This window comes from Nomia melanderi, chromosome 5 (genome assembly GCF_051020985.1).
Source record: "Nomia melanderi isolate GNS246 chromosome 5, iyNomMela1, whole genome shotgun sequence".
In the NCBI taxonomy this organism is placed as follows: domain Eukaryota; kingdom Metazoa; phylum Arthropoda; class Insecta; order Hymenoptera; family Halictidae; genus Nomia; species Nomia melanderi.
In genome coordinates this window covers 8,845,022-8,868,896 of record NC_135003.1, presented here as the reverse complement: position 1 = coordinate 8,868,896, position 23,875 = coordinate 8,845,022, and the positions used below count along the sequence as shown (strand labels likewise).

The 23,875-nt window shown below is 43.7% G+C and overlaps 2 long non-coding RNA genes across 3 annotated transcripts in view; one reads left to right on the top strand and one right to left on the bottom strand.

Annotated features, from left to right (window-relative positions):
- The window catches only part of LOC116430820 (uncharacterized), a 165,599-nt gene that overhangs the window by 137,818 nt on the left and 3,906 nt on the right, over window positions 1-23,875 (top strand). The gene's annotated exons all lie outside the window — the stretch shown is intronic.
- Window positions 9,893-13,197, bottom strand: LOC143174531 (uncharacterized). 2 transcript variants are annotated; one of them, XR_012998627.1, is made up of 3 exons: window positions 13,070-13,197; window positions 10,248-10,417; window positions 9,893-10,160 (listed from the first exon to the last, which is right to left on the bottom strand). It is a non-coding gene; the product is annotated as an uncharacterized LOC143174531 (long non-coding RNA). The 2 variants fall into 2 exon arrangements; XR_012998628.1 differs by having other exon boundaries at window positions 12,933-13,190.

Below are 23,875 nucleotides of genomic sequence, written 5' to 3'. Positions count from 1 at the left end.
ATTGACAAAACCAAACTTTCCGGTCACCTTAATAATTTCAATATGTCAAAATTCTAAGTTGCTATGAATAAACGTTGATCTAAAAACAATTCCATACGGCATAAGAATTCGCAATGTAATTGTAACAAGTAATTGAGTCGATCAAATGAAGATACCCCAGGATTGATTGGTCACTGAAAGTGTTAATGGTTAGGGAGAGGCCGAACGGTCCGCTCCGTCGCAAATTGAAAATTCATTCCCGATGATACGGCGCGCACGTACGCGTGCAACCCTCTGTGCGCCATGGAAAAAAAAGGAAGGGAGGCAGAGGCTTCATGCTAATCACCGGTACAACGCAATTTAGATAAAACCGGTTATTTTCGCTTAGATACTCCTAGGCTTGCGCTCCGCGTAATATATGGCCGCCGGTGTAAAAATGTTGTAACGCAGGCTACAGTGACGCCTGTTTCGCGTGTAAAGCGAACGCTAACTTAATTTATACGTGTTTTATCTCGCGGACCGCTACGGCGCATAACGCAGAAAGGAACAATGCTCGTTTGTCAATTCAACGGTTTACTTCCTCGACGGCTGAAAAGTTAATTAATTACCAGGCACGCTGTCAAACTTGATTTCTCTTTTTTATTAGGTTAGTGGTGTTAGTAAGATGATACTTTATTACAACTCGAATCGGCGATCTTCAGACTTCCTCCCTGGATTGTTATTATTTTCATCGATGAAGCTTTTTGTCTGGGGGTAATCTGTTCATTAAAATAATTACACGTTGCAGGAATATCCTGTGGTTATGAAGTAGTAAAAATTCTTCATAAAGTTTTTGTACGCAGACTCTTCACAGTTCCCAACGACATTGTATTTATGAGTTCCTAACATCGCAGATTCCGCGCGCATAATTAATCGTTCATAAAGATAAGAATCATCGAACATAAGTGAAACTTGAACATCTATTACAAGCTCGCGCAAGCGTACACCAGTAATTTACTGAATTACGCTGACTTTCACAATAACCTTCCCCATTATGGATCCACCTATTCCTTTTGTTCCCGTGTATGGTAATTATCTGCGATCTTAAAGCGAGCAACCAGCGACGCTCAAAGAATCAAACGGTTGGAGCCATCGGCGGAAGTAATCGTCGTTAATACAAGCGAAGTGTTATAATCCCATTATAATCGTGTCTCCATTAAAGTAATTAATTTTAATAATAGAAGACGTAATCCATTTCCATAAGAAAGAAAAGAAAAAAAAACCAACTGGTAGTGTTTTCTACACGCTTTATAGCCTCACGGCGGGGGTAATGGTGTTTTAATCGTTCGGCCAAGCTATTCATTTCCCGGGCAAGCTAATAATTACGAAAATTGCCTTAATTATCCGCACGCACGACGAAAGGAAGGCGGACGGGAGGTGAGATCGAAGACGAGCGAGCCACCCGCGAAGCGTCACCGGAAGCTTTTTCTCCACGGTCACGTGAAAAAGCGGAGACGAGCCGAAAAACAATGGACAAATCGAGGCACGACGATCGCGGAATTGGACAATTCGCGTGTCTTTTTTTCCACCGGGGGGACCATCCACGGGATATCAATTTTTTCGTGGTGTCCCGGGCCCGTCGAACGTCACGGCGTGGTACTTAGGAACCGCGGGGACACGGCGACGTACATATACGTCGCGGATCGCCGCGCGACTCGTACGTCTTTCGAAGGGAGACGTCCCCCACTGTCCAACGGTTTTTTCGTCGCGCTTCTGACGGGCCCGAAGGTGGCGGGGTGGGAGACAACGATTTTTATTTCACATCGCGAGAAACCAGTTTGTAAATAATGTAAATCCATAGAAAACGACCATCTGGAGTACTCACGGGTCCTCCGCGCGAGTCTTTAAAAGTGGAATGGCTGGTGGGGGATCCACGGTAGGGCGGAGGGGGCGAAGGACAACAGGAAGGAGACGAGGCGGAGGACAGAGGACGAGAAAGAAGAAGAAGAAGACGAAGAACTCGCGATTACTGGCGAACAACTGTGGGAATTCTACGTGTATGAAGCGCTGAATCATTTCTGGAAAAGTATTCGCTGAACCTTTTCAAATTTCTCGACTTTTGAATCATATTTTAGAACGAATGTTGCTTGAAAATGGTCTAACTGAAAATTTTAATCACTTGGTTGGGGCGTATTCGGGGGATTGATCATTGCAAGTGGTTTGTAAGTAGTTTGGAAAATGGGGATGATGGATGCATTTGTGAGTAATGCACTGATATTTGTCAAATTTAGTGTTTCAATGGAAGAGAGGTTTGGGATGTTTTGATAATGATTCTGGATATCGAATTTGATAGTCTGATTGTTGTTGTTGACGTTGTTATTGTAATTACGTCCTGTTTGTTACACGATAATTGAGCGTAAACAAATTAATGCGTATAGAGTTTGTAGAATATTGCATAAGAATGAGATGCAGTTAGGGACTGCAGCAATGTCTGACCCAAATTGGTGCCATTATGTACCAATGGATAATTGATTGGTCATTGGTACACTTAGTTCTCATTTAGATTGCGAATGCTCATGCAAATATTGAAGTTTATGCATCAGTTTAGAGCAACTAAAATTACGTAGACATTTACTTTTCGTATTAATGTCACCGGTAAACTAATCGTAACTTTACTGATTTATGTTACATTCATTTGGAACGTCGCAATTAGTAGTTACGTAAATGTAATTTCAGTCATTCTAAACGGTATAAATAAATTAATAATATAATGTCTTCAAATTTAATAGAACGAAGTAATTACGTTAAACGTTCTGAAACGAAAAACAAAAACCACTTTAGGCCACAAGCGCTTAAACTTATCTAAATAATCTCTGGCGTTGTTCTTAAAATGCTTTAAATTTAAAGGGAAGAATGATGACATTCATTTAACATAAATATTCACCTTCGAAAAATGTTTATTCACCCGTTCCAGCGATCCGTTTCGGAGTTCGCTCGCGCTTTTTCATTCAGCCGGGCCGTGTCCCCCGGAAATTATAAATTCATTAAGGGAACGTAAATCAGTGTGCAACAGATACTCGTAAAAATGCGTTCAAACGGGAGCAAATCTCCTCGGATCCGTGGCCGGGAGGAAAAAGCATCGGCAACGAAATACATAAATAAGCTTGACCCCCTTTTACCAGCGTATTTGCATATGCTAATACAGCGAACGCTCGAGGAGCGGACTGAAAGCTCGAAAACGGACTACTTTCCATTGATTCCGGTGTTTTCGCCGACGAGTGCTTACCGTCTGTTAATGTCCTCGCGTTAAACATTGAATACACTTTTAATTTATCGAGAATTTATTTTGATGATCAGCGGCGCTAGGTTTAAACAGTGACAACTAGTTCTCAGCACCGTCCAAACTCTTTATCGCGCGATCATTCAACCTGCACTGCTTAGATCCGTCTAATTGACTTCAATCTGATTGATAACCATTTCTGATCAAGTACAGTAAGTAATTCAATACAACGTCTACTATGTAAGTAGTATTTTATAACATCAACGTTACAAAACATTAGATACAGAGAAATACAAGAGTATCAGTTACCCAGGTGATCCAAATTTCTACCAATCACGATTAATTCGATCAACCATTTAATGCTAGAGACCGAAACACCTGTGAACTACTAATCCCCCAGGTACAATGTATATCTGCACGCGAGCTACATCAATTAGTAATTCCATAAATCTTCCTCCCAATTAAATGCTACAAAGATTTCATATGAAACAACAAACATACTCAAATCTTCACGTCACAACTGTTATACCAAAACATTCCTGCAGTTTCTCTATTAAAATCAACAAAACAACTCGCAAAGAACAACACCTTGGATATAAATAACACGTATAAACAACAATAAAACAAATCAATAAAAGCCCCGAAATACCGTGCAAACAAGAACCACCTAGAAAACATAACAAAACAAAGAAACTATTATTCGCAACGCTCGAAATATCGAATCACCTATGCAACACAAGCATACCAGCCGCCAGGCTTCATGGGCGCCAGGTATCGCGCGAAGAATGTACATACAGAAGAATAATCACGAAGCGTCGCGTCGGGGGCCAGAAAACTCGAAAGATTTTCAGCTGACTCGCAAAAAGACCGGTTCCTTGTCGGCGCACGACACTGCCATTGTAACCATCCTCGTTCTCTTCATCTCCTTGGACAGTGTCTTAGCTCCGTTCCCTCCAGCTCCGGGGCCTCTGCCTCTCTCTATTTGCTCTGCTTTCCGTTAACGGAGGTTAGTGTTTCGAGGAGAGCCGAGGCAGGCGAAAGCCGTGGACAGAACAACGGGGTGCGGGGAGGGTGTGTTGCCCGGACGAGGACGACGGGAGAGGGTAGGGGACGGAGTGGCTCTCGACACGATCGCGAGATTATACCTACACCCACGCCAGAAGATAATAGATAGTAATTGCAGGGTTGTCCGGTCCGGCTCGGAATCGGCTCGACAGATCGATCGCTGCGAAGAGAAAAGAGGGAGATAATGATGCGCCCAGGAAGAAATCGTTCTCACATTATTTTCTCGCGGCGCGCAAGCACACGGCCGCCATTATTATTATACATATGCATGTGTACGTGGGCGAGCAGGCCTGGATACTGTACCTACGTGTGCCGGTGATGCGGATCCCGTGACGGTGCTCAATCGAAAATCGAAACGGAATTCGCGCTCGCGAGCGCACCGGATCGAGTGACCGAGGGAGGGTTAAGCTGATCCTGGCGCCATTTGCGAGATTGCAACGATTGGCCATGTTCTTTTGTCCTTGCCGAGACAGTTGTCGATGGCTGTCGGCCGGATAGCGTTGCGAAACGAAGATTTTAAAGTTTGAATGTCAGTGTCGTGTATTAGGCTGGCGGGAGTAGTAGGATTTGGATAGAAATGGGATATATATGTTTCTGAGTTGTTGACCAAAGAATGAAAAGCTCGTGAGAAGGTTGGATGGGAACCTTGAGACCGAGAATACTGTTTCGAGTAACGAGAATATATAGTTAAGACGTTTTTAAGAACTACTGAAATAGGAAACTCGAAGGTGGCGAAATTTTCTGTATCAAACATGAATGGGATACGTTATACGTTTCGCAGAGATCACCTACATTTTACTCTGGAGAATTTAATTAAGAACAAGGAGCGCAAGCGCTAATTTCTGTTTACAATATGCGTAGCGTATGAAGTCGCGTGGGCGTGAATGGAAGAAAAATTTTTCGTATGGAAATTATGAAAATATTTTGTAAATCTTTCGCGAGAGCGCGTTTCAGTAAATTGTTCGTGTAAAGTGCGCATCTATGAGAAAATTATTAGAAATCGCACGCACATGTGGGACGAGGTATTCGCGGAATTCATTTCCTGGCAGCTGGCCGAACTGCGCGCCACGATTATTTCGTATCGGGGTTCGTAAACACGCGATTCCACGTCGCCGCGATGGCAAATTATTATTTATCGGCCGATTCTAAGGCGCAAAGCCTAATCGACTAACGGAACGAATGCGCCGCGACCAATAAATTTCGGTTTTGCCGGCGATCTCGTTCCCGGCCGATTGTAAATCGCCCACGCTGCCTGTTCGCCATCGTATCGATCTAGACGATTAAAGATACTACGGTCAAATGAGGCCGAAACACTTTCCAGACTATCACTCCAGACGTTATTATGTCAGCCTTTATGTGTTCTCTTTGGAATTGTCACCATCTTTATCAATATAGATTTGCTATATCGTTTTACATGTTAGAAATATGGAGTGGCATTGTGAATACTTGTTATTCGAACCGATGATATTTTTGGATAATTTACAGCCTCCTATAAATACTTTTGTTAGGAATAAAATGAATCCATTTCGTAATTATACACGAAGTGATAGTATATACAAAAGACTGCAAATTTTCAACATTACTTCCAAAGAAACTTAATAACTTACACACGTTTTTTCCTCTGTAACAACGTTCCTCAACTTTTATAACTAGCCACTACTAAGCTTATGGCATGACTAAACTTTCAAAGCACAATGCCCTTATTACGTAAGCTATCATTCATAAAGATAACTAAAACGAATAATTGAAGCTAATCGTACTCCTTCAATTCATAATCTAATAAATGTGTCAACATCAGCGTTGCCTCAAATGAAATATTCCAAACCAACATTAGAATAATTAAATTTACAAGATCAAGAATTCCAAAACAGAACAATTTCATTTACAAGATCAAGAAAACATCCGCGCAATTATTTTGTAACGTTCCCAACAGATCACATTAAATCCTCTCCCCAACGTCCCACAATTTCTAACAAGCAACCAATCGCAAGATACGCCATCAACGATACTGTACCCACGAAAACTCTCGGTGTCCGCGAATATCGACGCGCGAGAGTCGCGAGGCGCAACGGTTACAGCCGCGGCGCGTCATTCATTGTGGCTTTTCCGGCTGTTTATCGCGATAGTCTAGCAAACGGGAAGCGGCACAATGGCGGACACGCTGGAACAAAGAGGCGCTCGTGCAGGTATCGCCACGTTGCCCGGTATCGCCCTCGTAACGTCGTTCGTGCCGCCAAGGGTGGAGTGATAAAGAGACGGGCGGCGCGACGCGGCGGCGAGAGGGCGTGTGGGAGGACGTCGAAAGGGTTCGACGAGCGTACGCGGATCCGTCGGGCGTCAAGTCGCGCTTCCGCGGATTCGATAGGGCCGCAAGAGAGAAAAAAAACGAAGGAACAAGGGATAATGGAAACGAAGGGAACACCGCAGAGCAGCATGCCCCGACGATGATAATCGCGTCGCGACGCCAATGGCCCCCAACGGTTCACGCCCGAGCCCGACACCCTTTTCATCAGGCAAATTAGACGATTTCGAAGAGCCGGAGGGACCATTCCCGAGAAACGACCATCACCCCTCCTCTTCCATAATTAGATTCGTTGCAATCAGGATGGTACATTTAATTATTTGCTTTATTAAGCCTCTGTTGGGATTATACTTTTCGGCTGTCGTGCTGCGCTTTTGATTGGCGGAATTAGATGGCGCGGATATTCCGAGGAATACTAATGCAGGGTGTCGTGTAATTTGTACGAGGGAAAAAATGATTGTGCGATGAGCCGACGAGTTGAAGGAACACGGTATTGGTTTTCTCAGTGTGCGTATTTGCTTTTGGGAAATTGATTTCGATCGGTTTTTATGCGAGTTTGTAACTGCATTAAGTAGGAAGCGTGTATGTAGGTTAATTAATCATTTTTAGGCATTCTTAACGATAGCTGTATTTCAATTATTCTTCGTCGCATTTAGTAACACTTAATGTACTTTGTGTTATTAATTTTTCGATAGTTTCCTAATATATGCTGTCTACAATATTTTTCATGGATCTGCTGAAGAATTGAACGCGCGTATAGAATATTTTTTATAGGGTGATCCTATGAGGCACTTATCTATAATTCTTCGAAGATCATTCAAGAATTTTCAAATTCGCTTCCAACGAGAAATCTCTAACTCTCTAGCTCCGGGATTTAGATTCTAGATCACAGTGATCACAGCACGCAAACACGCGCCGGTCCTTTGGGCTTTGCATCCCGCATTGCGCAAATATATATCCTGGGTCTAATTAGCCTAATTAGGCTAATATAGCCGGTAATTAATACAAATACCGGCGAGCGGATATAAAATTTAAACGATATTTGCAGCGGTGTTCCATTCTAACGACCGTGATATCGAAAGCTTGTAGCCGAGAATTTTAATAACCGGCGGAATAATTATTCATTCCCATTTAATTAATAGCGATTGTTCCGTTAATTAAATATTTCAGCCACTTCGCCGTATCTCGTAAATGTTTATTACCTCCACTCGCGATTCGTTACTTTTAATAAGAACCGCCGGCCCTGGGAGAGTGAAAAAGTGGGGATCGAATGAAGACGACCGGAATAAAAACGCGATGGAAATAGTTCGTTTCACAACGGTTCCGTGTAAAAGTGAACGTCGTTAAAGTGACGAGTATCCCGGCCCCTAATTGGATAAGCACCGCGGCAAAGGAGGCCGGGGCCCAAATTAAATCCGCGATACGGTGTAAGTCGAGCGGGTATCGCCGCGCGGATAGCACGTGACGCGGCCGATCCCGCTACACGCCGCGAGCACTCATGCCCTCACTTTCGTCGTGCGATGCAATAAAGTACGGTCGACGCTATCGGATACACTCTCATTGGCCGAAGAGAAGTTTCGTTAATCCCCGATAAACGCACTCGCGTTTACCGTTCGAAAGGATATTCGAAATACGCCGGTCTTATTCAACTTTATCGCCACGAATCTCTTGTTGTTTCCTTCGCTCGATTCCAGTATCTTCAAGTGAAAAATAATTTGAAAGTCGCGTCACACGACAGGAACAACGTACTCTAATGTTTATCAAATGAAACGGTACACGAGAACATTGCACGTAGAACTAAGAAATTATGTATTTTGTTTGTTAGAATGAAGCTTCTATCACCAACTTCTATTATCGTCACGTATAATCGTGTATCGAATAATTCATTGAATCGTTGACAATAAAATATTCTAATATATTTATCCACCGACTGGGTTTTTCGCGTACAACTTCCTAAACCGTTTCGTTATTACAAAGAGTAACTCCGATCTAAAATTTCGTTTCGAATTCTCCGATGACTTCGGCCGGAAGTGAACGGGTACCTTAATTACTCGGCGGCGTGGCAGTCCGTGACAGAAACGACGGTGTCGACTTCACTCCTGCTTTCCAGTTCCACCCTCGCCGGGTACAGTCGCTCGTTTTCGCAACAATTCGAACACATAACGTTACAATGTAGCCGCGTCGCTTTCGACGGCACCGTGGCATGTGTACGCGAGTATGTCTGTGTCTCTGTGTGTGTGCATGTGCGTGTGCAGGTTTTGCCATAATTACTCGACCGGTAATACAGAACGGCCCTTGAGTGGCAGCTCATATTACTCGCCTAACCCGCGTGAAAACTAACCCCTTGGGGAATGAGGCGGAATGGGAATTACCGTGGCCTGGTCGCCGAAGGAGGGAGGAAGGGTGGAGGGCGAGGGGGATCGGTGGCCGGCAGGGGTCCGGGGGGGTGGAGGGCACCGCAGGAAAAAGAACTGGCTCGCCGGCCTTTTCAACGATCTCCTTGCCGTCGCGCTAACGTCCCGCCGGATTTTTTACGAGTATCCTCTGGTGGCGTGTCAGAACGGACAAATAAATTGCGAATTACCGTCGCGAGTATTATAATCAAGCCCCACGACCGCCCCGGGCGACGCGGCCGGATTCCATTGTGAATTGTCGTTGCAAGGGATTTAAATTTCGCGGGTCTAATTAGACGCGCGGCGGCCATTTTGGAGAACGTGCGGTGACTTCAGGGTTCGGAGGGAAATTAAAGTGTTTTGCGTGGTTCGGTAAGGAACGTTTGATGTTATTTTGGGAGTTGCTTCGTGGATACGCTTGTTATGTGGGGAAGGTGGGTGAGAATTAATATCTTGCTTTATAATTCATTACTGTAGCAAGTTTAAATTATTGTTTAACTCAATGTCTTTTAGGAGGAAACTGAATTATGTTTTGTTTGCGATCCGAATTGAGCAATATTTATGCTCGTAAAATGAAATGAGGGATCTTTGAATTTTACTGAACTGAGAAGGTTAGAATATTAATAATATTCTATTCTATATTAGAATATTAATAAGAGATATTGATTAAAAGTGTATTATTACTTGTTTTTACGAATTACCAATTTCTACGAAAAGCTTATTAATAGGGAAAGTGTAATTCTTTTTAAATTACAATGACAATATTACTCAAGCAAAATGAAAAGACTGTCTTTCACAGACAATTGTCTAACAGTTAACGCCATTCAATTGACTAATCGATTACACATTAGTCATTGCTGCACACAATCCTTTCCCAGCCACTTACCAGTCGCAGTGTTAAATGCACATATTCAATTTACATCCCAATATAATTCGCAACTTACAAGTTACATACACGAATGGCACGACGCGTCTTGCCAGCATCATTACTGCGAGTGCATTCCACTCAATACTTCCATTAACAAACACGAAACCACATTATCCACTTAATACATCTCCGACACTCCTCAAACAATACATTCACATCCACACACAATCCCTTCCCACACTATTTCCCTGTTCCCTGAAAAACCATCCGAACGCATCCTCCATCTCTCGACCCCTTAAACAAACACGAAAAGCCACATTATCAATACCTCAAATTCATTTCACGCGGAACTAATTTGACACGTCGTCGCGTTAATTATACCTGCAAATAATCCATCACGACAGGCGACAGCAAACACGACCAACAAGGAGAAATTAATTCTAAGAACAAAAAAGGTGCAGCCGAAAAAGATCAGGTGGGGGTGACAGAGTTCCAAGGAACAAGTCAGTTAAATCATCCTTATGTAAGAACAGTCCTCGTCGACTGGCATTCTGGAAATCAAGAAATATATACATATTTTTTCTTTCAAAAAAGTGGCAAAAGGGGGCAAGAAAAGAAGAAGAGAAAGAAAGGATCGCGACGCGTGTGCGATCTCCCGATTTCGCGAGAGACCGGGCAGCGTTCGTGCAATAAATCGCGAGCCGGCCGGAGATTACGCGGCAAACGTAATTCTTGTTTGTAGTAGATAAGATAGGGTCCTCGATGAGGCGGCCGAGAACGAAGCGGAGCGGAGAGAGCAGGCTGAGGCGTGAAGGAGCGGAGTTTATGCCTCTATCGGCGCGGCTTATCTCAGGAAGTTGTCAAGCAGGACGCCGGGGCAGCCCGTTTAAGCCCCAGGGCCTGTTTAACGTGCAAACTTCTTCTCGGAAACGTGAAAAGTCGCGGTCCCGAAATCCCGCCGGCTTCAAAACACGCCGCGAAGGCAACGCCGATAACGCGCACGAAAGAACCGTGTTAGGCCCGTTACGCGGCAGGTAACCGAGCTGACCGTTGGCTGCGCACACGGCCCGACCCGCTCTCGACACGGGACGCGACGCTTCACGTGACTCAACAGGTCCCTATTGTCGGTTATCGGTCCGCTCGCTGTCCTCGCCGTTGACGATCATCGTTACTCTTGATTGATCGGACTGTCGTTCCGTGCTACCTTGGATTCTTGCTAGCCGCGCCGTTCCTCCGCCAGTGAAATCCGGTATTACCGGTGATAACGGCCGCGATACGCGGCGAATATGGCCGCGACCGCCGTACGACCGGTGTCCGTGAGAGTTAAGAGAATGGCCGGGAGTTATGGAAGATTAAGTAAATGCGGGAAATTGGCTGGGAATTAGCGAAACTTTAATCCTCCGCGGACGGGCGTCGTGAAATATGCGATATTGGACCTTGCTTGGGATATCGACGCTGGATCCTTAGCCACGGGAAATAATTATTTTGTTTTATTTTTTGGTTTAAGTATTCTTAGTTATGAAGAGTGAACGTTATGATAAAATGGTTTCCGCGGTTTGGATTTTTTTTTACTTTTCGACGAGGAATGCGATTACTTGTTTAATTGCGGTTTTAAGAAAATGCTGTAGAGAAGTTTCTGTTTGCTTCAAAATTTGCTGATGATAAGGCTTTTAGCTTGAATAATTTCGTTTAAGGACAGTGTTCAGGTTAATCTTGATGTGACTGGGGTTAAAAATATTTCTGAAGTTTTACGGCATACAAATTTACATCGGGGTTTTCTGGAATATTGGTTATTTCCTCGTCATCTTGAATTGAGATTTAACGATACACTGTCAGCTGGAACTGTCCTTGCCGCGTCATTCTTAATCATGTTTCGAAATATTAAAAGATTGAAAAGATACTTGTACGAAGGTGATAAATGGAATGTAATTTGTTTTCAGGCTCAAGTGATCCTGTGTACACGGCAAAATTTTTTGATTTTCAATTTGATGTAGCAAATAAATTCTCGTTTAAACACAGTCTCGAATGATTCGATCATATTGACTATCAAGCTAACATTTATATATATTTGCAACTATGTCAATAGTAGTACCTACTCTTTTTTCAAACTGACTTACATGAGCATTTTTGAGCCACCATTTTTTAAAATTCCATTTAATCATGCACATTTCTAAGATGGCATCCACTGTATTGAAATATACACCTACAAATTTGCGTTAACCCTACAATCCAACAGCATTCATCGAAACGACACTGCTAAAAAGAAAGAAACTTCAAACAAGACAGGCGAATATAAATGCAGGTGCACGAAGCAGATAATGAAGTTTCCACCAAAAGGACAAGAAGAAAAGAAAAATGAAGCTCGCTTCCCTCGACAAGTTACCCAGTCACCCCAAAAGGAACATCGCTCCGGTGATCAGTTCAAGGTGATCGTTAACTGGCAATGATTATCGCGGCGCGCAACAGTGTTCACAGAACGATCAAAAGGAGAATCGAGCCGGGCTCGGATACGAAGAAACAACAGCTGCGGCAACAACTTTCCTTGATCGCGCGTAAGTTCTTCCGCGGGATGGCTCCGATTGCAAGAGCAATTACTCGAATCCGCTTACAAAATCAGCGCAACAATTCACTGTAATTACACGAGTCATATCCGAGTGACAGAGGCGACCAGCCTGGTAGACGACCTTCGAGATTTAGGAAAACGGGTCCCGGGGAAACGAGCTTGGTAAAGACAAAGCGGCTAGAGGCGAGGTGGAGGCGAGGGAGAATCGTGAGAGAAGTTAGATGGCCTGATCGAGAGAAGAAAAAGCAGAAGAAAACGAAACGTAGGGGACAAGAATAGAAGAAGAGTAAGCGGAAAGAGGTGGAGGAACAAGAGGATAAAGAAGACAGAAGATGAAGAAGAAGAAGACGTAGAAGAAGAAGCCGAAGAAGACGAAGAAGAAGACGAAGAAGAAGACGAAGAAGAAGACGAAGAAAAAGACGAAGAAAAAGACGAAGAAGAAGATGAAGAAGAAGACGAAGAAGAAGATGAAGAAGAAGAAAAGAGTGAAGGTTTCCTCTGACCTGGGTGGGGGAGTAAGTTGTTGGAAGAAGGGTTTGAGGCGAGTCACCGAGCCTAACCGTGCACCACTCGAACTCGAACTCAAACAACTTTAAGCCGTGTGTACTCGCGCAAACAAAACAGCGCACTAATTGCTTACGTCACTCGGCAAGTCAATGGACTTCTTGACTGAGCGCTCTGTGAGTCATACAACAAGTCCCCGAGCCGAGAGGTGCGCGCCACACCGACCGAGCCACCTCGGGTTTCAATTAAATCACGTCCACGCACTGTTTACCTCGTATAAACGCACCCGACTCCCTTATATATACCGGCGCGGAGCGACGCTAATGACGATGACAAGACGAGGACAGCGAGAAAATGGCACCGAACGGTCCCGCGGTGGTCGTTATCCGGCCCGGGGATCGGTTTTTCCACGCCCCCTAGAGCGATTGATACACGCCTCGAATATAATTACCGGCCGTTAAGATGATAATCGGTCGCCGGCACCTTGTTTTCCCGCGTTCTCGCGGAAATTTCGAACCGACCGGCTTAGTGACTCAACTCACCACGATTCTCGCTGGACAGCTCGCGGCGGTCATCGGGAAATTGCTCACATGAATGTCCACGCTTTTGCACTCGCGGACGACCGTCTTCAGGGTGTTATGACTGAACGGTCTACGTTTTTTGGGCTTCTATTATGGTGCCCGCCGGCAATCCCATTTTGTTTCATTATCGTAACCTCTGCCTTCCAAAGAATGCCGGATGTCAACGCAAACCATTCACCTCGGCCGTTGCAGTGATTTAAAGGAGAATTTTGTTAATCACGGACGAAATGAGATTAACGAAGTGTTGAAGATTTTTAGAAGCGTCTGTGAAATTCATATTTGCGGGATGGAAGGAAATTTAAGTAAAATTTTGTCTTCATAGAGTTCCTAATCTATTGGATCCATTTATGTATAACGATCTGTATTTTAGTTAGTGTCCAGTGTGAGATAAGTATAAGTATATAAAAACATCCGTAGATTATTTATCGCGTGGAAATATACGGTTCATCGAAGAAAAAATAAATAAATTGAAGAAAATGTTCCTAGACAAGCCTGTAGAATCTGATTCCGGCCATTAGTCGCGACGAAGCCGTACGTGCCTCGTATATTCGCCGGATATGCCCCCGCACGTCTTCATAACATTCAATCGCAGAAAATTCATCGACGAGATAATGGTCCGAGATCACCGGTCGTGGAGCACGTGTTTAAAGGACCTCCGGAGCTTTCGAAGACCGAGTACGGTAATGGAGTACGGGGCTACGCTGGAGGGGATATCCGTAGTAGGTATCTCTGGCGGACAGACGGACGACGATGGGGTTGAGAATGGAAGCGAGAGACGATGGACCGGCTAGCTAGGGTAGGGGATTAATTAATAACGTCGGTAATTGGACTCCGTTCGATCTAAGATAGCTTCTATAGCCCCTTTCTAACCTTGCATACCATGGGGGATATGTGCTGCATGCTCGAACACATCCTTCAACCCTTGCCCTCTGAATTTGACCTGAAACTTTTTAACATAGTTGTACAACTTCGTCCCGATATGATCTTCCGTTTTTCATTCAGATAAAGTACTAAACAATCTGTGTGAAAATGAACAGTGTGGACTGAGAAAGTGACAAAGAGGTATTGGTACTTATGGTTTCAGGTCTATTTTGAGATGAATCCAAACAATAGAAGGAATTAGAAATTGGAAGGATTCATTTAACCAGTAACATAATTTCTCATATTATTCGTAACATGAATTCCTTTTGCGGCAATATAACATTTCTAATTATTCTATAATCAACTAGTATATTTTAATATTTAACACGTTATCTTACACATATATTGTTAATAAATTGCAAATCTTCATGTAAGATCAGAATTTTCTGAAACGTTCCGAAAAAGCGAAGGAGCCCAATCTAAAGGGACTACAAGCCCAACTGTTGCAACCTTCATTTCCATTCGATTAACTCCAACAATTCAACGTAACTGCGTTCATAAACCGAAAACCGCATTCCACGAGCACGAACTTATCTCGAAAATGGCGAATCCTATACGATCGCACCACGAGAGCTAAAAAATTCTAACGATCACAACGATGTAGGTTTACATACCGCGCGCCGACATACGTTGCTGGGGATGTCTGCAGAGAAAAAGAGGGAGGGACCGTTCACGGCACGGTGATCGCGCGGCGAGCGAACGCGGTTCCCAAGATCTTTATTAACTTTTTGCGATCTGGATCGCGGTGCCGGTGCTCCGCGGACAATAATCGCCAAGCGAAACGTTCTCTTCGACGCATAAAGACGACACTTTCTTGCCGCGGTGCCGGTTATCGGTGTTTACCATCTGCGACGATTTCACGTGTGAAACCTGACCACCTCGCCGCCTCGTCCTAACGGTAACGCAACTTTTCCACCGATCGGCCTGATAGCGGAGGGTTTTGTTCATTGCCCAGTCGAAAACAATGGGACGCATCTACTGGCCTAATTTAAAAAATCCAGCGAAGTGTGGCGAGATTTCGTAAAGTTAGAAGTTGGATCTAGAATGCTGCTGAATTTCATAATGTTTGGGAATTTATACATTAGGTACCTACAGAGGGCAAGGGAGAAACACTCAGAGCAGAGTAAATCAAAGACCGAAGATAGATCTACAGTGAGACACCTAAAAACAGCGAATCACTGTACATATGCAGAGAGTCATAAATAAAATAAGTTGGTCATCCAATATCACTAGGAATGATGAACTGTTGGCTATGATGCAGTGTCAATAAACGGAATTACAGTAGCGGAATCGTTTCGCGGCGTTGATCGAAAAGGTCGGGGCGATCTCCTGGTTCCTCGAGGCAGGGGATGGAATAGGAAACGGTTTTGTCGCGGTGACGAGAGCTGATCGTTCGTTCTCCCTTTCTGGAAGCGGCCGTCCGAGATCAGCGCTCCGTAGACCACGCGCGCGGACGAGCGACAGGGACGCCGAGAGGGAAGTTAGAGAGCGAAGCTAGTCGTTTTACCGGGCCGGTTTTTTGCCCGCGGCATCCTGATTGGTGTTTTTGCCGCGGGCTCGATCGGATCGAGTCAGCACGGCTAAGGCAAGCCAGAGGCTGCACGGTGTCAGTCAATTACGCCTTAACAATGGGGTTACGTTTCAATTACATCGACGAGGAATTGGGTGTATCCGCCGACCCTCGGCTGCAATACCGGTTGTCCGGCCGGCTGGCTAGGGCCGTCCTGCTCACGGCCGCTGATCGTTAGAGTCGCCTTAGACAAACCCGCTCTTTGACTTCGCTAACGAATTAGTGCCGTTTAAGGGACAAGTCCGGAGCTGCTCGATTGCGTCCGATCGGCCATGCTGACGCCTTTCTTTGCGAGATTTTGGAATGGACATTGAAATGTTTGATTTGATTTTTGTTTTAAGAACGTAGTTTTGAAGGTACTTCGAAGTACAATTCTGCTAATAACCAAATATGCTAAAATTCGTTTTCCTTTTAGGTCGGGTTGCAGTAAATTATGAAAGAAACCAAAAATATATGTGCTTAGTATAAAGATGTCAGTGAACGGTAATAATAACATAATAGAAGGCGTGAAAGATTAAATCGTTACGTGTTGTATCAAGAACTTTCATAAAATGTTCAATTAGTATCAACACGCTGTGTAAAATATCTATCAAGCGAAAGATCAAAGAAAGGAGAATACGTTGATTGGAAAGAAGTCAAAGCACCGTGATGACATCCGTTTTTCATAAACTTCGATCAATCGAAAGAGAGAGGGAAAAAATAGCGTAGCATGACGTGCCGTTGCGTGGGCCCGAGATAAGGTCCCTCGAGGCCTGTAGGTGCAGGGCACAAGACCCCGGAGTCGTCGAACCGGCAACGTCGAGACGCTGTGGTCCCGCGGTCTCTCAGGTAAGGAGAAAAAGGGAGAAAAAAGCATGCAGGGGAGGGAGGAATCGCCCCCTAGAATGTCCTTTGTCGCGGTCCCCTCCCCCTTCCGCCGCGACCGTCCACCCTCTCCACAACGTCGAGTCGAGTCCTAAGGCCCCGTGTTCGAGGCCCTTCACGTGCGTGGAATGCGTGCTCCTACGGACCGTCGTTGTAGCCATCACTGCATTTTTCCCTCTCCGTGTGTGCATTCAATTTCTCCCTATAATCAATTCCATATCTGAGTCATCATAGGTTAAACTTATTACCCTTACTTTCTAAACCTCTTTCAAATTGTAACGTTACGAATTTTTTACGTACGTAATTTCATTAAAATATTGAATTTTTTATTTTGCGGTGTTGATTACTTTGGAAAATGAATGGCCTCCTTACATTCGATATTATAATGATACAACGATATGAATTAAGTTTTTACTCTCAATATACGAATGTGAAATTGGTGACCCAGTGTGCTATGACCTTGAAATGATCTCGACTTTCAAAGGACTTTGACGACTCCCAAAAGAAATAACACGAACCAGAAAATTCATTTCTATTGCCACATTTACAATTTAAAGCGATATAACATTTAATTCGAACGTTTCTATCGATAAGATAATTAAATATACTATTCCTCATGACTCACCCCGTACGAAATCCAGTAAAGCATATCGCACGAATGTTTCTCCAATTCGACTTAGCATCAGAGTTCCAAAGAGGTTCATCCTGCAAAACGACACTAATAAATCACAAGCATACATTCCTTCGCGAAGAATTTCTCCGAGCAGTTCCCATACGGTCAAAAATAAATATAAGCTACTATAAATTGACATTCGACGAAACTCGGTGGCAGACACAGCGAAGCGCTCGCGTACCGCCACAGTTCCGTCCAAATGTGAAGCACTTCGCTGTGTACCGGTAATTCAATGGCCCGTAATATTTTCTTAAAAGTCCGGGGGAAACGTAAATCCGGCCCGCATAAACCGATCAGTTTTCGAGTGCCGCCGTTTCCCCCGATAACGGTCAACTTCCTTGGGCAATGGCGTCCATCTCCGTCGTTATACACGAAATCTACGAATCTTGATCGCGTGTCCGGTGCATCGTGAGCCTCGTGAAGAGGGATTATTGAAAAGGAAAGAAGACGAGGACCAATGGAGGATCGAATGGTGGGTTCTGGGGAGGTGGGAGGGGATGTGCGGGATGCTATATACGAAAGCATCCTCTGAACTGTCGAATCGAATATCTGGGTAATGGCTTTCTGGGTCTCCCGCTGCCAGGAACACGGTCCCATCTACGGCGAGCTTAAATTAAGGGTGGACCCCTCATTTTCTTAAAATATTAAATCATCGTTCTGGTGTCGCAGCGGGGCTGCCACGGGGCCCCGGGTACCCGAAGAATGAGGCTCCGGGGCCAAGGAGGAATTAAAATTCATTGGTCTCAGAAACCCATGTCACCGGTCGAGTGCCATCGTAAATACCTGCGTCTCTTCTCGGTTGAGCGAGGTCACCGTAAAAATTATGCTTCCACGGTTCACCAAGGCCCTGGGTGTCGGCGATCTTCCATCGGGATCCGCCTGGCACCGTGCACGAATTTACGCGGGGTTTATTTACAAACAAATGTACCGCTGGTATGTCGATGTGGAGACGTTCCCGTGGAAATCAAAAGGAATTTATTGATTCGCGTGTGACGGTGAGTCTGGCTTTTGGGGATTCTATGAGTTAAACATATTTTGAGAATTTGTATCTGCCTGTTATTCGTTTGTTAACGATTAATTAGAAATCTCATTGTATGAACTACTCTTATTGAGAAATGAATAATAAAGATGTTTATTCACTGCTGTGGTTGAAGATTCTTCGACAGTATCCGTGGCAATAAATGAGATTTTCTAATTATTCTGGACAAGAAAGATAATATATTTTCTATTTTGTAACTGATTGCGCTCTATAATCGTCGAAGTACAAAGTTCCTATGTTCAACTTATCGAGGATCTATATATTCAAAGGTAATAATATTTTTTAACAATACCTTCAATTACTTCTTCATAATATTCTAAGATACATGGTAATTACCCACGGTACAAGAGCGAAGGAAACAAAGAAATTCTTTATTTCCTGGCACCTGTATCCATCGAAGACAACGAGTAACAAATCTTTTACAGTGATCGAACAGTCCTTTCCGGTCCCGTGTTCCGAGTAGACGGATTCGACACGGGAGTGTTTATTATCCGGCACAATAAATCGAGATTAATAGTGTAATTGTAGGCGTAGAGTAGAAACATCGGCGAGGTAGGCCGACGCGGTGCGCGCAGGTGCAAAATACGATTTCTTGTTAATCTTATTCCAATGACTGGAGGCGGCCGTTCTCTCCCCCCTGCTTTGCAAACACTTGGCTCGCTCGGCTGCAGCATCAACAGGCTCTCCTTTAAATCGCACGGCAGATTCGTTAGAAGTCGTCGGGACGCATTAGTCGCCCCTTTAGCCCGTTACCAGCGCGGCCACGTATACGCAGATACGATCTTCGAAAGTCGACCGAACGGAACGGAACGGAACAGGGGCGCGGTGAGCGAAACAAGGAACGCGGCAAACGCGACTGGTTTCGCCTTCGCGTTCGTGTGCGAGATTTTCATCTGTTTTCTCGGAAATTCTGGCGTATAATCGTGGAAAGGGGGGATGAGACGGTGTCGCGGAGTCTTCGAGGGTCCTTAAGCAAGACGAGAAGGACGATTGATAGCGTTCGAACCGACAAGGGAGTCTTTCGATGTTCTTAGTTGGTGAATATCGCGAAAGTGTCCGTGAAAATGGAATTTTCAACACTGTACAATATTCTAGTAGAATTGTGCATCTGCGTGAAGATGTAGGTTTAGTCGGTTTGTGGATTATTAATGATATGTGTAAGGTTCGGAAGGATATTCTATTCTTGATGAGCCTGTAAAGGTGATTTTTAGGGATTATGCCAAATGCATTATTTTGAATGCAGACGTGCTTATGAGATTTTTAGTTTTATCGAATGTTCTGATTTGGATGTACTTTTCATCCCCGAAATGAGTAGAACAAGACTTTTATTCTTTATTGTTCACTTCAAATGAACTGTAGATTATATTCATCGAATTTCTAGCCACTTCAAAGTCAAATTAACATTTCTGAATTTATTTGATTTACTTGATTCATTCATTTGGCTATATTTGAAAACTGCAAAAGAAACAAACAGAATGAATTCTCCGTTAAGAGAAAATCGAATGCAACGATCCGTGCTCAAGATATTCCCGATCGTTCGATTGGACGAACAATTTCGTCGAAACGGACGCTATCCGTGCGCCCGCACGTCGAAACAATGTTAAACACCTTGACGGAGAGTTCGGAGTGGTTTCAGGTCCGACGAATCAGTATTCTTCCCGGGTAAAAAGCCTCTTAGCGTCGGAAGGGTTAATCGTTTTTAAAATTTCCGACACGTGAAAGGGAGAAGAAGTGGGATGACCCGGGGGGGCTTCAAAAGAGCGCATCTCGCGTAAGCACAGAACAGAGCCCGGGTACCTGTTGACAGACATTTGCATCTGAATGGAGCGTGCCGTTCCACTAAACGACTCGCCTAATCTCCCCGAGATTATTTTCTCGAGGACACGAGTTTCCTGCCCATTACCACCTCTTACGCCGCATTATTATCGTACTCTTTTTTTTATCCGTCTCCTCTGCCTGTTAATCCCCGTCGGAATCGAACTTCGTGATCTGACGCAGCGGAGCGGAGCACGGAATTACGTACTCTGCGTTGCACGCTAGAAGAACTTCAGACCAGCACAGGGGCGATAGGGGTCGCTATGTTTTTTGTTTATAGTTATGATCAGTTACGCGCAATGACGAATTATTATTGATAATTAATCGAGAAAACGGAAACTGACCTATTACACACAAGGCTTCTGAGTGATTGTTTTTTCCATTTGAATACAGTTCGTATCAGGTTACTAGGTTTCCATGGTAAACAGATGCAGAAACTTCGTTGTCATGTAACGGGACAGTTCGATGTTGTAGTAAACTCTTCTTTTATTCTGTGTCAGTTGCTCGTTAGGATTAAATTCTTTGTTTTGCATAAACTGGGTAGGAACCCCCGATTACATTTATGAGCACTATATAATAAAGGTAATATAATAATAATTATGACGAGGATGGCGATGATGATATTATAATAACAACGATAACGATAATAATCGAATAATAACGCAGTTTAAAACTCGTCGCGTCTCGACTGTTGATATCATCATTACTATCATTATCGTACTCGACATTTTGCAGGTATTAATATCACTCTTATGTCGTTCCCTTATGATTTTAATAACTTTGTGTCCGTCGAAAGCACGTCATTATTGTCATTACTAGGAATCAACAGATACTAATGCGAATCCCATTATCGTCGACAAATTTCTACAAATAACTATCAAAAAGAAATCTACTCAATTACAGAATTTATCAAATTACCCACTTACTAAATCCATTTTTCTTATTTTACAATTTGTAAGTATATAAAATCCATATGCAATCATTGTTATAAATTCAGATTAATTGATACCAACCATCACTGTAATTACTACTATAATGCATACCTACGAACACCATACAAAAACTACAAATGCGCTAATTTCGCATTCGAAATAATTAGACTTTCGACAAATGCTTCGAACGTAAACTCCACGTAACAGTCACATGGTCTTGTTTACCCCAGATTATTATTCCGAATGAGTACGAGACAAAGAGCCCGAACAACCGTGGTGTCTGGGATTGAAATCCATGTCCACCTACGCGACTAGCTACGCATGATCCTCGGAACACGACAATCCCGTAATTAAATTTCCATATCGTGTCCTAGGCCGCGTATCATACCGTCGATATTAAAAGGAGGCGGTGACCAGCAGGCTAATCGATCAGCCGGCCCAGAGGATAGGAGAGCATGCGATATAAACGGACAATTTATATCTCTCTTGTTCACCAGCCACATTCTCGTTTCACAAGGCGTACGCGCCCCGTTCGTGGCCCGATTCTAGGTCGGACCGATTTCGTCCGCCGGTCGAAAGAATCTCGAATCTCGGGTGCAACCGGACACGACCCAGTTTGTATTTATCCACGTCAAAAATTGATGACTTTTTGGTTCCTCGTGGCTGGTCGCGGGGTTGGCGACGGAGATCGACTGATTTCACAGGACGGAAATTGGTGGAACGGTCCCAAGAGATAGGAGACCGATGCGAAAGAACCTAGATAAACCTAATTTAATTAATAGGGTCCGCGTAGCCGGCCATTATATGCCCACGTCGGGATTAATGACCGGATAAGATTGTTAATTCCACGTCGGCCGTCCATCATGTCAATGCAAAGATACGACGCTAAGCGTTCCAAGGCGCGTCCTTGTGTCTGTGGATCGTGGACATGCAGTCCTGGATATGCACGTGCACGTGAATGGGCATATATTCAGTTAAATGAACGTAGACAGGATTTTGGTATGCGTCTTTGCTTGAATTTGTGTGGGGAGTTTTGTAATCCTTCTATTTTGATGTACTGTTCTTTTTATAATTTGTTATGGTTGTATTGGACGTCGTTGAGCTGTTGAGTATACGAAGGTGTTTGAAAGAGTAAGAAATTGAAGATTGTGAAATAGTGATTGCGATATATCATGTTGACGTGTGATTCTTCTTAGGATATTGAAGTAGATTTTATCATAAATTTCTCGCTTCATTGCATCGACTGCGTCGTGTTCAGTGTAATCGCAATTGATTCAACATGAGGACTGCGGTTTGAAATATTCAATGTTTCCGCGAAACATGATCCAAACCGGTGTTTCTTAGAACGAACGTTCCATCGGAAATAGTTATTTAGTGAATCGAGTCGCATCAATAGCGGCGCTCTTCATTTTATTTTCGTTCCTCCTCCCCAAAGGATTCTGCGAATCGCTTTTTCTTCTTCCCCCAAGATGATCGTCGATGCCCCGAGGTATCGTCCCGTGATAAACAGGAACGATGCTCGAGATGAAAGTGCTTAAACGGTCGATGCTCATAACTGAAGTGTAGAGGTTGAAATAATGCCACTTTAAATGAGCACTGACGTCCGAAAATGATGTTCGAGGTATATAAATCCCTGCTGTCTGTTCTCCCGCAACAGCCCGGGAATTTTATGAAGACATTCGCTCGAAATTTCATCGATCTATCAACATCAGAATTGCATATATTTCTAAATGAAGATTATATCGCTACTTCGTACAACTTAATAGCTGCTGAAAAGGATTATGTATAATTTCTGAAATACGCACATTTCAGCAAATGTTCATTTTCATAAACGAATTTCAAAAGTGTCACATGTCACTGTTTCCTGAATTTTTCTATGAACTACAACCGTAATTAAATAATTGTAACCATTTAAGTAATCATCTTAACAAATCATACTCTTTCATTACATAAATCATTATACACATAAATCTTCGTTAAGGAAATTCTTCACGGCTATTAACAATAGTATCTTCACTGAATTAATGACACTGTACTAACTAGTATATACATAGAAAAATTATAGCTACTACGAATGTGTCATTAACCCATTTGCATGATAAGAAAATATGAAAAAAATAATAGCGACCAGGAAAATTGAGCGTATATATACACAAATGATGCAAATGGGTTAATATAATAATACAATTCGTCCAAAGAACGCAGTAACACGTAGAAACAGCGAATACTTCCTGCCGTCTGGCGTCGAATTACCCAAACTCCCAGCATTACCATCGCAGTCCCGAACAATCGAAAAGCATGACCTTTCGGACTACAATGGCCCCCGGGGCAATCTCGGCGAAATCATCGCGAAGGAAAACAGGGTTCAACCGAATACCTCTTTAGAAGCTGGCACGTATCATCGGACAAAAGGCCATGCAGCAACAATAAGATAATAGAAAATTCTTTAACGCCGTCTCTTATTATGTTCCACATCCTCGGCTCGTCAGTGGCATTCCTCAAACGGGTCCACGGCTAGAGAGCCGAGAGAGCCAAACGAGCCGTGGT